The following is a 15,553-nucleotide window of genomic DNA, read 5'->3' as shown; positions in this document are numbered from 1 at the left end:
AAGAATTGAATTCTTTTTACATGAGCACACCGGGGTACATCTGCTTGCAATCATCCTTCTGAAGGCAGTCAGGCCTCCTTCTGATTAAGCAGAAATATGATTCTCCACACTTGGTCCACAGAATGCTTAGTAGAATATTTCAGCAAAGGGGTTGGAATTCACCAGCAATAGAATAAACATGCCTTTCATATATTAGTTCTCCACCAGTCAGGTGGTCTCAGCCTTTTCCTCTGCCGCCAACTCACTTCTTGCCCTACTTTCAGAAGTCAAGAAATGCTTCAATAAAGAGAAACTTGTTCTGTGACAGAAAAGGTCATTTCTTCTGGCCAGGCATTTGGGAAGGAGACAGGAAGCATATTATTTTAAAGGTAAACTGATAAAATATGTGTTTGCTGTAGAAATGGGAGGAAAGTCAAAAACATATCAGGATTCTTTAGACGTACCAGGAGGAAATGTTACTGTAACACTTAGGATTGTGCTGACAAGAACTACAGGTATCGTAGAGGAAACAGGTTAGTCTTCAATTATCTGTGCATTCATGCAGTGTAAATATTTTTCTTTGCTCACAGAAATCTAGTTAGTTGGTGTGTATGTCTAAATATCTAAAACTACTACCGCTGCAATACAGTGAGTATTCCACTGAAGCATATTAGAGGTGTGGACGGTAGTAACATTGTTCATTTCTCAATATATCCTTCATTTTTAGATAATTGTCAAGAAAAGAACAATAAAATCCTTTATTTATATGGAAGCTGAGTGTTTTCTCCTATTGTAGTTTGTAACATGGACACACTGGGGTTGAAGTAATGCACTTGTATAGGTTTGTTATGTTACATCTAACAGGCTGTCTTCTATGCTACTATACACAATGACTGAAAATGTAATTTAAACTGTTTGAAAAGAACCAGGCTTGTTTTATTTTTAATAAAAGAAAACTTGTCTTGATAGCTGAGCTGTTACTATGATTCATAAAGGAAAGCTGACGGCTCTATTTGCATCATGTTTATTTACCTCAATTGATTGCCAGTTAGCTTGAGCTAGTTAACAGGTTTGGAAAGGCGAATGAGTGTGCTCCTTAAATGTTTGTTCCTGGATCCAATATAGACAAAGTTTAAGCCATGCTATGCTAGAAGTACTTTGCTGATACAGGTATCTCAGTATGTCTGTACTTATGGCTTATACTGACAAAACTGAGTTTTTGCTGGAAGAGCTTATTCCAACCACCCCTCCCGCCAGCAAACTAAATTATACCGACAAAAGTGCAGTATTGCTGATGTAACTTAATTTACACTAGGAGCTTGTGTTGGCACAGCTGTATCAGTCGCAAATTGTATTTCTTCAGACTTCGTTGACATATAGTTATGCTGGCAGAAGTCAGTAATGTAGAGTTGGGCCTTAAAAAGTTGGACTGCTGCATTCTGGTTTGCGTTTGAAATGTAGAGGCATTTAGTTAAATGCAAAGATAAAATAGAAGCCTGGGTTAAATATTCATTTTATCAATTAAATGATCAATTGCATGCCGACATCTACATATACCATATAAAGGGCATCATTTAAATAGTGTGGATAATTTGCTGCACTAATACAGTGTCATTAAAGTTTTGACACAGGAAAGAATTGTCCTTATTACACCTCTGTGAAGAACTTAGTCTGTTAAGCACACACCTACTTGGTATTATACTTTCCTTTAAAATGTCTTTAAAAGAGGTCGCATATTTATACAGTATATCAGTGGCAGATTTTTAGAGAGTATTGATCCACTGCACTGGAGAGTACATTAAGGAGCAATATTTTTGGCAATATTGCAAAGAAAGCAGTCTTCATCTTCTGCAGTGAGTGGGCTACCACATATGAACGGACAGCCAGATTTTCAAAGGCTCTGAGCACATTGGATACTGAGCTCTTTGGACAATCTGATCATAAGGGTGTCCATGGGAGCTGCTAGGCACCAGACTGTTTGGAAAATCCAAGCTGAAATCCTGGCTTCATGGATGTCAATGGCAAAATGCAGATTAACTTAAATGGGACCGGAATTTCACACCAGGCCTCTATTTGGTTGCCTTGTGAGGTGAGCTCTGATGAAAATCTGGTGTTTAGTGCTAGGGAAATCCTTACAATGCAGAATCCTCCCTTTTGCTCTTTTTTTAAGTTTGGGATGTGTGGTGAGAAAACATTTGCCCTTTGGCATGAGAGAAGGACATTAGCAGATCCATGTAGAAAATGAAGAAGCAATGAGCTTTAATGCGATACTGCAGTAACAGGTCAAGAAGTGGTTCTCCTACAGACACTTCCGAGGTTTCAGAGAACTTTTGACATGAAATGTATTAAGTTTACTAATGGATTTCAAATGTTTATCTTTCTACAGACAGAGGGATGTTTTGTTTTCATTTTACATAGTCTTGCCAGTTTTAGCAACTGATATCTAAGTAAGTTTTTGACTATTTGAACTTTTAATTTATTTGGCAAAATGGAAGATCTTTGTGCTACCCTCAATAATAACTGGATATGCACTAATGTGACAGGATTGATTTCATGGAACCTCCTTTAATGTCTGGTATTTTAGCCCCTTTTGACTTCTAGTCTGAAATTTAAATTAAAAGCAAAAGTCAAAACCAGAGAAAGCAGCACCAGACAATGTTGGCAGGAAAGCTTTGTATGTGGGTCAGTTATTTTTCAAAAGTCTCTACTCAACTTAAAAAGAAAAGGAGTACTTGTGGCACCACTTAAAGACTAACACATTTATTTGAGCATAAGCTTTTGTGAGCTACAGCTCAACTCAACATACAGTTTTATCTGTGTGTTCTTTTCAGTCAAACATTTAACAGTTCAGCTATGCTTTTGTATTAGAATTCTCCCTAGCCGCTTATCATTCTTGGGCAAAGTAGATTTTTAGCAAACATATTTAAAGACCCATCCAAAAAGATTTGGATTTGCTTCTTTCTTCCAAAACAAGGAAATGACTAATCTAGCAGTGTGAGGTACAAGGGGAAACATTTCTCCTTGAAAAATACTAAGAAGATTTCTTGCATAGAGGCTGAATGCTAGGGGCACTTTCACACTGTGCTAGACATGACTTACGACTGACAAAACCTCATGTTATATAGAATAATTATCTGAAGGGAACTGCACTTTGATTTGATATTTATTATTTTTAGTGCACCTATTTCATGGCCCCTCTTAAGAGTTCAAGATCCACCTGAACTTACCATCTTGCAAATTCTGTGGCAAAGCAATTTTGGTGTAATTTAGGATCACAGGACTGGAAGGGACCTCCTAGGTCATCCAATCCTTTCCCTGCTATTGCAGGCAACCATGTCATATAATCCCATTCATAAATTTTTCAAACTGCATCTTCAAACTAGTTAAGTTTCTTGTCCTCACTGTTCTATTATTTGACGTCCTCAGATTTTCTTGATACCCTTCAGCATAACTTTTAGCCTGGGTTTGACAGCACAAAGACAACACTAGTCACTAATCTCCTAGTGATGATATGCAAAGTCTACACTGATTATTTTAAGTCTGTCAGCAGTCTCTGAAAGCACTGGCTCAGGAGAGATGCTGAGACTTGTTGACTGTAAAAGTATAGTCTATAGTATGTTAGCATAGGAATCTGGATTTTGGCAAGGATGAACCCCTGGCAATTAAAAAAGGGACCTCAGATTAAGAACATAAGAACACAAGAACAACCATACTGGGTCAGATCAAAAGTCCATCTAGCCCAGTATCCTGTCTTCCGACAGTGGCCAATGCCAGTTGCCTCAAAGGGAATGAACAGAACAGGTAATCAAATGATTCATCCCCTATCGCCCATTCGCAGTTGCTGCCAAACAGAGGCTAGGGACACCATCCCTGCCCATCCTGGCTAATAGCCATTGATGGACCTATGCTCCATGAATTTTTTTTTTGAAGACTGTTATAATCTTGGCCTTGGCAAGGAGTTCCACAGATTGACTGTGGAGTGTGTGAAAAAATACTTCCTTTTGTTTGTTTTAAACCTGCTGCCTATTCATTTCATTTGGTGATCCCTAGTTCTGGTGTTATGAGAAGGAGTAAATAACACTTCCTTATTTACTTTCTCCACACCAGTCATGACTTTTATAGACCTCTGTCATATCCCCCTTAGTTGTCTCTTTTCCAATATGAAAAGTCCCAGTCTGATTAATCTCTCTTCATATGGCAGCCGTCCATACACCTAATAATTTTTGTTGCCCTTTTCTGAATCTTTTCCAATTCCAATATACCTTTTTTGAGATGGGATGACCGCATCTGCACACAGTATTCAAGTTGAGGGCATACCATGGATTTATATAATGGCAACATGATATTTTCTGTCTTATTATCTATCCCTTTCTTAATGATTCTCTCCATGATATTCATTAGTCACAATATCTGAATCCAAGACTTGGTCTCAGTGGGAGTGCAGCAACCTAAAATGTACTGCTTTTTATTCTTTAAAATGTCTGTTTCCACAGTTAGTACTGTAACAGTTGCTGTGAGGCTCCGTGCACCTCTCAACATCAATAGGTGAAAGGTGCCACTGCAGCACAGCTGTACTTGGTTTAGGGAAAAGGTAACTTGTTTGTATCTCGTCCTCATCTTCAAGAGCTACACAACTCTACTCCTGACTCACCCACTCTTGGCCTCACATTGCTCCCCGGCCTCTCTGTTCCGGCATGATGCTAGCCTTACCTGCCAGTATATCCTCTGCTCCTGCTTTCTTCTACAGTATCTCTTCTGTATAGAAGACCTTCTTTGAAACAATCTGAAAGGCCAGTGTCCTTTTCTCTTTCAGATTCCTCCTCAAGATCCATTTCTGCTGTGACCTCTACAAGAAACTAGCTAATCAGTGATGTCTAGGTTGAGGGGAAGTTGGTTTTAGTTGATAGTTTATTTTTATACAAATAATTAGAATATTTTTGAAGTTATTCAGCACAATCACATTGTGCACATAGTGAGTCTATGTAAATGCACAAAGTTTTTACTGTTGCCCTTCTCCCTTGCCTTCTCTCCTAATGCTTGTCACATTCAGTTGGTGCATTTCGTCTTAAATTAGGCTCTGAGGCTGCAAACACATATGCCCTGAGACTGTAAGCTCTTCAGAACAGAGATGGGGTCTTCCTATGTGTATGTACATCACCTAGCAAATAGTGTCTGAATTTGTATTAAGAATTAGGGCCTCTGGACACTATTACAATACAAATAATTAAATATAATAAAAAATGCCACAATTGTTTACGGCTAAATTGTTCACAGTCTGAGGTGGTTTAATATGGCAAAAAATATCTGTGAACATTCATTTCAATAAAAATGCAGATGCCCTCCAATGGTATTTACCATTTCTTCTAGTTACTTTCTGCAAAAATGCATATGGACAAAATGTTGTTCATTAGAATGTGCACAGAAAGAGACAGTGTTATGAAAACTCAGGCTTATCTGCATTCATGTGAGTGTTCATGCCAGAAGTGGTCAGTGGCCATCATGAAAACTCAGTGGGCTGGGAATTCTCCAACAGAAACAATGCCATGCAACTTAGGTGGTCAATAACAGAAATCTATTCATCCAGCTGCAAAATATTTTTGCATAAACTGTTTACTAATATTTGGGAATTCATTACTCTAAATTACTTAAAGTAGTCACAGACCATTTGTGAAGGAAAAGAAGAGCTACGTTTGTCTAATATTTTGTTTACAAAGAATTTGCTCCACTCTGTAAATAATAGAACAGTTTTATATGATTGTGTTAACCTAAAAAGATTTGAGTTTTAGTTCTATCTATCATGGGTGAATTTGTGAACATTTCCTGTTCTACTGAGAGATGAAAGAACCCCACTATGAAAGGAGAAGAGGACTGGAAAAAGAACTTTCCAGTAGCTAATCAAATAACCAAGTAAGTATCCCATCAGCTTTTAGTGTGCTTTTTTACTGGTTTCGCCAGCCAGAAGACCAATCTAGAATAGGACAGTTATCCTGCAGGTTAATTAATCCCAGTCTGGGGCTGGAGCAACTTGCAGTGGCTAGTGGAGGCCATCAAACATTGAGAAAACAGGCTTATGGGTGGCTTGGCAACTACAACCACAGTAGTTTAATGGACTATAAGAAACAAACCTTTCCTTTCACATGAAGTGGTCAGCCTGCTAGGCAGACAGCATCTATGACCCTCCACAGTTTATGAACCTCCAAAACCCAGATATATTTTCATTTGGATTAAAACTGAAATTATTATGGCAATTCACACAAATGCAGTAGTTGTGCATTGTTTATGATTTTTTTTTTGAAAACTGTTGTTAAAATATTGATTGTTCAGAAATTTCTCTCTGCAATTTCTTTACTACAATACGGGTTCTCAAACTTTTTCTTTCCAAGCCCCCCCTCGCCCCCAAACATGCTATAAAAACTCCATGGCCCACCTATGCCACAACAATTGTTGTTCTGCATATAAAAGCCAGAGCTGCTGTTAAGGAATAGCAAGTGCAGTGGCAAGCTGGGCAGTTGCCCGGGGCCCCACGCTACAGGGCACCATGTAAAGCTGAGTTGTTCAGGCTTCTGCTTCATCACTGGGTGGCAGGGCTCAGGGCCCCGGGCTTCAGCCCTGTATGGAAGGCTTAGACTGTCTGCCCTAGGCCTCAGCGAGTCTAACACTGGTCCTACTTGGTGAACCCACTGAAACCTGCTCATAGCTCCCCAAGGGGCTCCGGACTCCTGGTTGAGAACCACTGCCCTACAACTCAAACACCCTCTTTTGGTAAAATAGCTGTTTGTTTCTTTTCTCTCTCTTCATTCTCTGTAGGATTCTTTAAGCTCTTCAGTCAAGTTTACATTAGGCAAAAAATAAATTAAGACTCAGACAAGAATGTTACTATGAAAAAGCTCAACTAGACCATTGTTATACTAGTTTGATAATATAATTTGCTGGGTTGTTTTAATAAACATGTCTCTTTTGAAAGGACAAACTGATTGCACGCATTTCAGTATAAAATGATTTCCGCGTGAAATCCTGACTCTATTAAAATCAATGGCAAAACTCATATAGACTTCAGGGGAGCTAGTATTTTGCCACAACCATGTAAACCCCACCAACAGAGCTCAGGACAGCCCTATGGGAACTGCAATCCCACTCAACCTTGGTGTTCTTTGAAGAGAATGAGTGCTTTGTGCTCCCACAATTTTCCTTTCACAAAAAATAGGCTTCAAGCATTCTATCTTCTTGCCACCAATTTACAATTTACTTGTAAATATATAATATAACCCAACTGCGAGTTATATTACATGTCACGCTGTCACAGCCTTGACATGAAAATCTGTGGTAATCAGCAAGAAAAGATTTTTTTTAAAGTGATCATCTTTGAGACTAGGTTCCAAACCCTCTTATTACTTGAACAAAAATAATCTTATGTCACTTTGGAGGTATCAAGGTTCCTTCCCCACTCTGAACTCTAGGGTACAGATGTGGGGACCTGCATGAAAACCTCCTAAGCTTACTTTTACCAGCTCAGGTTAAAACTTCAGCAAGGTACAAACTATTTTACCTTTTGCCCTTGGACTTTTGCTGCCACCACCAAACATCTAACTGGGTTTTTTATTAGGAAAGATCCATTTGGAAATGTCTTCCCCCCTCCCCCAAATCCTCACCAAAACCTTGCACCCCCCTTCTTGGGGAGGTTTGGTAAAAAACCTCACCAATTTGCATAGGTGACCACAGACCCAAACCCTTGGATCTTAAGAACAATGAAAAAGCAATCAGGATCTTAAAAGAAGAAGTTTAATTAAAGAAAAAGTAAAAGAATCACCTCTGTAAAATCAGGATGGTAAATACCTTACAGGGTAATCAGATTCAAAACATAGAGAATCCCTCTAGGCAAAACCTTAAGTTGCAAAAAGACACAAAAACAGGAATATCCATTCTATTCAGCACAGCTTATTTTCTCAGCCATTTAAAGAAATCATAATCTAACGCATATCTAGCTAGATTACTTACTAAGTTCTAAGACTTCATTCCTGTTCTGTTCCCGGCAAAAGCATCACACAAGCAGACCCAGACCCTTTGTTTCTCCCCCTCCTCCAGCTTTGAAAGTATCTTGTTGCCTCATTGGTCATTGTGGTCAGGTGCCAGCGAGGTTATCCTAGCTTCTTAACTCTTTACAGGTGAAAGGGTTTTTTCTCTGGCCAGGAGGGATTTTAAAGGTGTTTACCCTTCCCTTTATATTTATGATAGGGGGTCTCTCCTGTTCTATCATGCAATTATTACCATGCTCATGCTATTTTTATAAATTACAGTAACTCCCCACAGAGCTTATCTATGTGTTCACTGGCTTCCATATAGCTGAACAATAGTCAGGTCACAAATGGAAACCAAAGAGATCAATGCAACCAAAGTATCATTTTCCAATCAATTACCCCAACCCTCAGTAAGACTCAACTATTGCATATTAGACTTAAAGCTATTGCATCTTTAGTAGTAGTGTATTATGTGGCAGTGTCTTTCATGATGGACTCTTGTGACAACACAGACTAGTGGAATGACAGGATTTTTATTTGGGGAAGTTATAGGGGCTATAGGTATTGTTAGAATATAACAAGAACTGAGGACACTGATCTCTAATGAAAGGAGTGCAATAAGAAGATATGATATAGCAGGAAAACTAAATTTTATGCAAATCAAGGTCACCAGGCCTGGAAGATGAAGAAATGAGCACTAATTTGCATAACCAAAACAAAAAAGAAAACAAGGAGTTACGGTAATAGACTTTGGATCCTTTTATCTGTTAGTTCAAATTCAGCCCAAGTGGGTAGTAACTATAAATTATTATGATGTTTGAATGCTTATATAAAATGAGTTGATACCCTTTGGGAACTGAACTGAGTTTATGTCTACACAGCAAAGAGAAACCCATGGCTGACCTGTGCCAGCCAACTTGGGCTTGGGCTGTGGGGCTGGGTAGACTTCTGGGCTTAGGTTGGAGCCCAAGCTCTGGGACCCTGCCACCCCGCATGTTCCAGAGGCCAAATAATGCAAGACCATGGAGATTGCCCCTATACTCTCACCCTGTGTAAAGGTGGCACCTCTAGGTGAGGCTTGCGTCACATTAGCAGAATGGGACAAGGATGCTTGTGCGGCTGCTATCCATCCTGCATCTGCATGTGACCGGGGAACGGTAGCCTTATAGCCTTTCAAACTAGCGCTTCGCAGAGAAAACACATCCAGACACATTATTTAATTGAAAAACTAAATGGGAGAACCATGATTTTCAGCATGAAGATTTCCTACCCTTTTCATGGTCTTTCCTTTGATTGTACAACTGCAAGGTCCTTTTTATTTGTTGTGACTAGTAGCAAAAACTAATAATGGGTCTGAGTAAAAAAATGATTATTATAAAGGAGAGTTTTACTGAGAGTGTGAAGCATGACTAACATTTAATCTGGACATTTTAAAAAAACAGTATGTTGCTGGTGCTTTTAGATTATTCAATAAAGAAGAAAAAATATAATGGGTCAGTTTCTGTACACAGTTCAAGTCTAGCCTGCAAATGCCCAGCAGAGAATTCCCTTTCTGGAGGAGATCGGCGTACTGATGCAAGTATGTCCGCATTGGGCCAGCCTACAGAATCAGGGACTAGAGCTGGCTGGAAAATTTTAGTGGAACCTTTTTTTCCCCAACAGAAAATGCCATTTTTATCAAAACATTTTAGAATACCATGTCAATTTCTATAGCAAATTACATGGGGAAAAACTGAAATGAAAACTTTTCATTTTGGAACATTTTTGTTTAGGAAATTTTGTTTTGGCATTTTGATATCTTGTTTCAGATTTAATTTTTTTTATATTTTATAACATGGAGATGCATATCATGCACTGCTATTACTGACGTGTCACCAGATGACATAGTATAATAATTGAAATAGTCTCATTTTGTTTTATTTTTAAAATCATTAAGGACAGCTTCTAATTACTGATGTTTTCTAGATCAGAGTGTCTTGTATGTTTGGGTGGGTGTGTGGTTATGAAGCATTTTGACACCTTCACACAATTTTTATGCTCCGAGATATTTTGAAATGAAATTTCTGAAAACTAAAACAAAAATTTGAAATCTCTCCTTCCATACCCCGCCCATCAACATTTTTCAGATATTTTGGTTTGTGGAAAATTTCAAAGATATTTTGTTTTGATCCCAGATCAGAATGAAAAGAAGTTTCACCACATCAACATTTCCCTCAAACTGGAAATTCTGAGTTTTGATCAGCTTCACCTACTGGTTATGGACCCCACCCCACAACTCCCCAGAGAATCTTGTCAAACAGCAGTGAAGAGCTGACAGCTGAACCTGTGTTTGTTTGCGTTACATTTCTGTAGTGTAATATTTTGCAAGTTTTATAGAAATGTCATTGTCCCACTGGGATTTAGCTTTGGGAACACATTGCACTTCATGATACTACTCTTTTTTATGTTTTAAGTGATGTATTCACAAAAATGTATGCCAGAATTAATAAGGCAGGTTCCAACTTTCATGGTTCCATACTATGCAGCCATACAGTACTGTACTGCCAGGTTAGTAAACACTACATTGAACTTGCTGGGATCTAAGCATAACCTGGTGCAGTGGGATTTCATGCTGCAAGATTAAAGATGTCATGATCTTTTACGTGGCAGCAGTAAAGAGGAAAAACTACAAAAAGTGCAGTCTTCTGGAAACAAAATATACTGTAAATCAGAAACATAGACTACAGTCTAACATCAAAGCAAGAAAGGCACAGACTTCTAACAGAGAGGTTTAGGGAGGGCAGTTACGAGACTAGAATTTATCTATTTAAAACAGGACCAATAAATATGGCATCAAAGCAATTCAAGAGAAGTACAAGGTCAGATGGAATAATGTCAGAAAGATACATGTTATGTTTTTACAGTCAGAATCTTAGCATAGGAGCTGGGGCTGGTAGCATCATGTATTATTTAGGTTGCCCAACCTTGCCCTCTATAAACTCCTGTTTTCAGTTACTTACAATTTTGCCAAACTTTAACCATTTAGGCTGAAATTTTTCCATGCTGGGTGTATGTCTCAGGCTGAGTTTTATGGGAAATTTCAGCCAAAACAATTCAGCCCATTTCTGAGAATGAGTCTTGGGGAAAATATGTTGTTTGGCCCATGTTAAAAATTCTGAAAACATTTTCTTGGTCAGCTGTAGTGCCCCCATACTCTGGAACAGGGACTGGAAATATGGCTGGTGGGGTGGGCTGTCTTCATCTCAGGGATGTGTCTTTAGCCATCCCTGTGAAAATTTGCCTAAATTTAGCCAAGTTATAATCCTTTGAAAAATCACAGTTTGCACTAGAAATTTGCAGTAGAAACTTGCTAGAGCTTTGTAGGTAAAATCTTCAAAGAATCCATCCAACTGAGCATGCTTCAATCCAGGGCTGAGCAGACTTTCCCTACAATTGCAGCTCTGGGCTGCTGCAGGCTGTGATGGGACTGGGCACTTCTGTACCACAGAACTTTTATGGAATTGCTGGGCAAGTCATTCAAGCCAGACATTTCACAGGTGATCCTAATTTTGTGTTCCTCAACTTCTTGGGACCTGACATGAGACCTTGGAGTCCAATTTGTCCATATGAGGAGCACTCCCAATGGCAACTGAAGTCAGGGAGAAATGTGCTGTGAACATATAAAGTGTTATACTCTGAAAGGACTCTGAAAAATCAGGTCTAGGCATCTTAAATTATTCACCCAAAATTAGCGCATACTTTTGACCTTAATCTTGCTGTGCCTCAGTGTCCCATCTGTAAAATGGGACCAGTATCACCCCTCAAACCCCAGGAGTGTTATACGGATAAAATAATTGTTTATGAAGCACTCAGATACAATTGTAATGACCAATGTAGAAAAGCCCAGGAAGAAGTTAATAATTACATCTTCAAAGTGAGATCTGAACTATAAATAAACCATGGAGCCACCCACTAAACCAGGAGAAAACAAAACATTAAATAGCTGCTCATTATTGTGCACCATCCAGCCTATGCACTGAATGAGGCAGAGGTCCTGGGGGAAGAATAGTATCTGCTCATGTAATTAAAGACTGTATCATAATGCATATACATGGGAGGGTCAAATTAATTCTGGCATTTTCTAACTTTTGAGTGCTAAACTTTGGAACCTTAATGAAGTTCTTTTAATGTGGGGGAGGGGTGTGTGGTCTGTGTAAAATAGATATAAAGGGTGGGAAGTGTAGAAGTGGGAGACAAAAATAGCTCAGAAAGGAAGACTTAGAAAATTGTAAAGGATACTTGTGGCACCTTAAAGACTAACAAATTTATTTGAGCATAAGCTTTCGTGAGCTACAGCTCACTTCATCGGATGCATGCCGTAGAAAATACAGTGGGGAGATTTTATATACACGGAGAACATGAAACAATGGGTGTTACCATACACACTGTAATGAGAGTGATCAGGTAAGGTGAGCTATTACCAGCAGGAGAGGAAAAAAAACCCTTTTATAGCGATAATCAAGGTGGGCCATTTCCAGCAGTTGACAAGAATGTGTGCGGAACAGTGGGTGTGGGGGGGAATAAACATGGGGAAATAGTTTTACTTTGTGTAATGACCCATCCACTCCCAGTCTTTATTCAAACCTAAATTAATGGTGTCCAGTTTGCAAATTAATTCCAATTCAGCAGTCTCTTGTTGGAGTCTGATTCTGAAGTTTTTTTGTTGAAGAATTGCGACTTTTAGGTCTGTAATCGAGTGACCAGAGAGATTGAAGTGTTCTCATAGGGCCTAATCACATCAGCCACACTATCAGAGGCTTGTTCACCTGCACATCTACCAATGTGATATATGCCAACATGTGCCAGCAATGCCCTTCTGCCATGTACATTGGCCAAACCGGACAGTCTCTACGTAAAAGAATAAATGGACACAAATCAGATGTCAAGAATTATAACATTCAAAAACCAGTCGGAGAACACTTCAATCTCTCTGGTCACTCGATTACAGACCTAAAAGTTGCAATTCTTCAACAAAAAAACTTCAGAAACAGACTCCAACGAGAGATTGCTGAATTAGAATTAATTTGCAAACTGGACATCATTAACTTAGGCTTGAATAAAGTCTGGGAGTGGATGGGTCATTACACAAAGTAAAAGTATTTCCCCATGTTTATTCCTCCCCACCCCCAACTGTTCCTCACACGTTCTTGTCAACTGCTGGAAATGGCCCACCTTCATTATCACTACAAGAGGGTTTTTTTTTCTCTCCTGATGATAATAGCTCACCTTACCAGATCACTCTCATTACAGTGTGTATGGTACCACCCATTGTTTCATGTTCTCTGTGTATATAAATCTCCCCACTGTATTTTCCACTGCATGCATCCGATGAAGTGGGCTGTAGCCCACAAAAGCTTATGCTCAAATAAATTTGTTAATCTCTAAGGTGCCACAAGTCCTCCTGTTCTTTTTGCGGATACAGACTAACACGTCTGCTACTCCGAAACCTGTCATTAGAAAATTGTGTGGAAGCAGCCTGAATAGAATATGCCTAAGAGAGAGCAATAAATGAGTGAAAAGGCATATTCAAAAGCTGCTGCATTCTCCTCAACCCCATTTCCTCTCCTGTTAAATCTGGCTCATGAACCTGCTATATTTGCTCGAGGTTTATGTTAAAATACACTTGATGTAGTGGAGGAGGAGGAGGAGGAGCAATGCTCAGAGGTTGAATATAGTTGTGTCCTCTTATGGTTTGTTAGCTAATGAAAGGAAGCAGTTGTGGCCAGATAATGTTGCTGCACTAATATGCTTTCCACTGTGCTTAATATGATGGCAAGACAGTTCCTTTCATAAGTAGGACAACACAGTACCAGGAGTTAACAGAACAAACGTAGGAGGACAAATAAGTGAATAAGCATCAGTTCGTAGCTGACAAGCTCAGACAAAAGAAGTTTCAAAAAATCATCAGCAGTGGCAAAGCAGAGAAAACCACCCTAATCACTGTATAATCACTAAGAAAATTGCTTAGAAAGTTGACAGTCCCCAGTGTTGAGTGATGACTGTGGACAGAAAAATAATACACTTCCAAAGGGGACATCGCAGAAGAAATGCTGTTGATCCTTCCTGTTGTGAACTGAACTGTGGAATAATGTCAACAAACCCCATGGTTAGTGATAAGCGACAAGGCTGCGATGCACAGTTTATACAGAAACTGACTTTCCCCAAGGCTGAGGTGTTTGGATCTGGGATTTGTTTTGATCCCATTTGTATAAGGAAAATATCTGTAGCAGCAGAGAGGCAAATAGTATAAAAGTCAAGATGTTTTGGAAGTAATTGACTGATCACTGAAATGTTCTTGCTGCTTTTGTTTGGGAGAAAAACATGACTCCTGCAGTTGCTTGGAACTAACTGCAGAAAGCAATTTGGAATGCCAACGGGATTTAAGCTAAAACTAGCTCCGGGGGCAATATAGTTGGGATGTTATGTAAAAATCCTTATTATCAGAAAATAATGATTGCATGGTATTAGGGCACTTGGCTGTGCTGCCAAGTTCCTGATCAAATGAGGTTATTAAAAATCCCCTTGGTTTTTTACAAGAAGAAAACTGTTATCCCTTGGAATTCTGGCCAAATTCCAATTTGTCTACTAAATTATTGTTGCCAAATATTGTGATTTTTATCTTAAATCTTATGATATTTGGTGCTTTTCTTAAACTCCCAGCTTCTGGAGTCATGTGATTGTATGAGACTCTCAGCTTACTTTTTTTAAAAAAAAAAAGATAAGTTTTCAGCCCTCATAGTTGTGGAGGAAAGCATGAACTCATGACTTCTAAAGGCTCCAAAACAAGAAGGCAAAAATAATCCAATCTTTTTTTAAAATCTCATTATTATGCCAAATATTATGATTTTTTAGGTTCTGACTTATGATTTTTGAGTGCTTTGGGGTTGGCAATGCTGAAATTATCTCTGCAATTTTAGCTGCATGTAACGTACATAATTCTCTGTTTAATAGCTGTAGTGTTCCACCCCAAAGACAGCTGCATTCCTGTAGCATTCAGCATTCTTTTTGTACCTATTATATATAAAATTACAAACAGACTGCTGAAAGTATATATGTATATATATATATACACACAAACACATGCCAACAGTGCATTTAGACTAAGGGCCTGTATGTAGGTGCCGAAAGATATAGAAAAGGAGTACTTGTGGCACCTTAGAGACTAACACATTTATTTGAACATAAGCTTTCGTGAGCTGTAGCTGTAGCTCACGAAAGCTTATGCTCAAATAAATTTGTTAGTCTCTAAGGTGCCACAAGTACTCCTTTTCTTTTTGCGGATACAGACTAACACAGTTGCTACTCTGAAACCTAAAGATACAGAGACACCTAGTGGGATTTTCAAAAATGCCTCTGCTTCTAACTGTCTTTGGGCACCTTTGTATCTGTCTTTAGGTGCTTCTTTGTATCTTTAGGTGCCTAAACACCTTCAAAAGGCTGTTAGGGACAGATATTCAGATATTTAGTCCCATTCACCGAAACAGGCATGTCCACTGAAGTCACAATATAGGTAATAATTT

The 15,553-nt window shown here is 38.9% G+C and overlaps 1 protein-coding gene across 3 annotated transcripts in view; it reads left to right on the top strand.

The window, feature by feature from the left end:
- ECRG4 (ECRG4 augurin precursor) overlaps window positions 1-15,553 on the top strand; it is a 60,730-nt gene that overhangs the window by 30,136 nt on the left and 15,041 nt on the right. The window contains exon 1 of one of the 3 annotated variants that reach the window (XM_038383713.2): window positions 138-368. The exons of 1 other annotated variant lie outside the window; for it this stretch is intronic. The gene's annotated coding sequence lies outside the window, so the exon portion shown is untranslated. Of the gene's footprint in view, window positions 1-137; window positions 369-422; window positions 513-15,553 lie in introns of those variants that run through there. One more of the 3 variants, XM_043511254.1, reaches the window with a different exon arrangement.

Source organism: Dermochelys coriacea, chromosome 1 (assembly GCF_009764565.3).
Source record: "Dermochelys coriacea isolate rDerCor1 chromosome 1, rDerCor1.pri.v4, whole genome shotgun sequence".
Classification (NCBI taxonomy): domain Eukaryota; kingdom Metazoa; phylum Chordata; order Testudines; family Dermochelyidae; genus Dermochelys; species Dermochelys coriacea.
The sequence above is the reverse complement of the archived record's forward strand: the minus strand, read 5'-3'. Positions and strand labels throughout refer to the sequence as shown.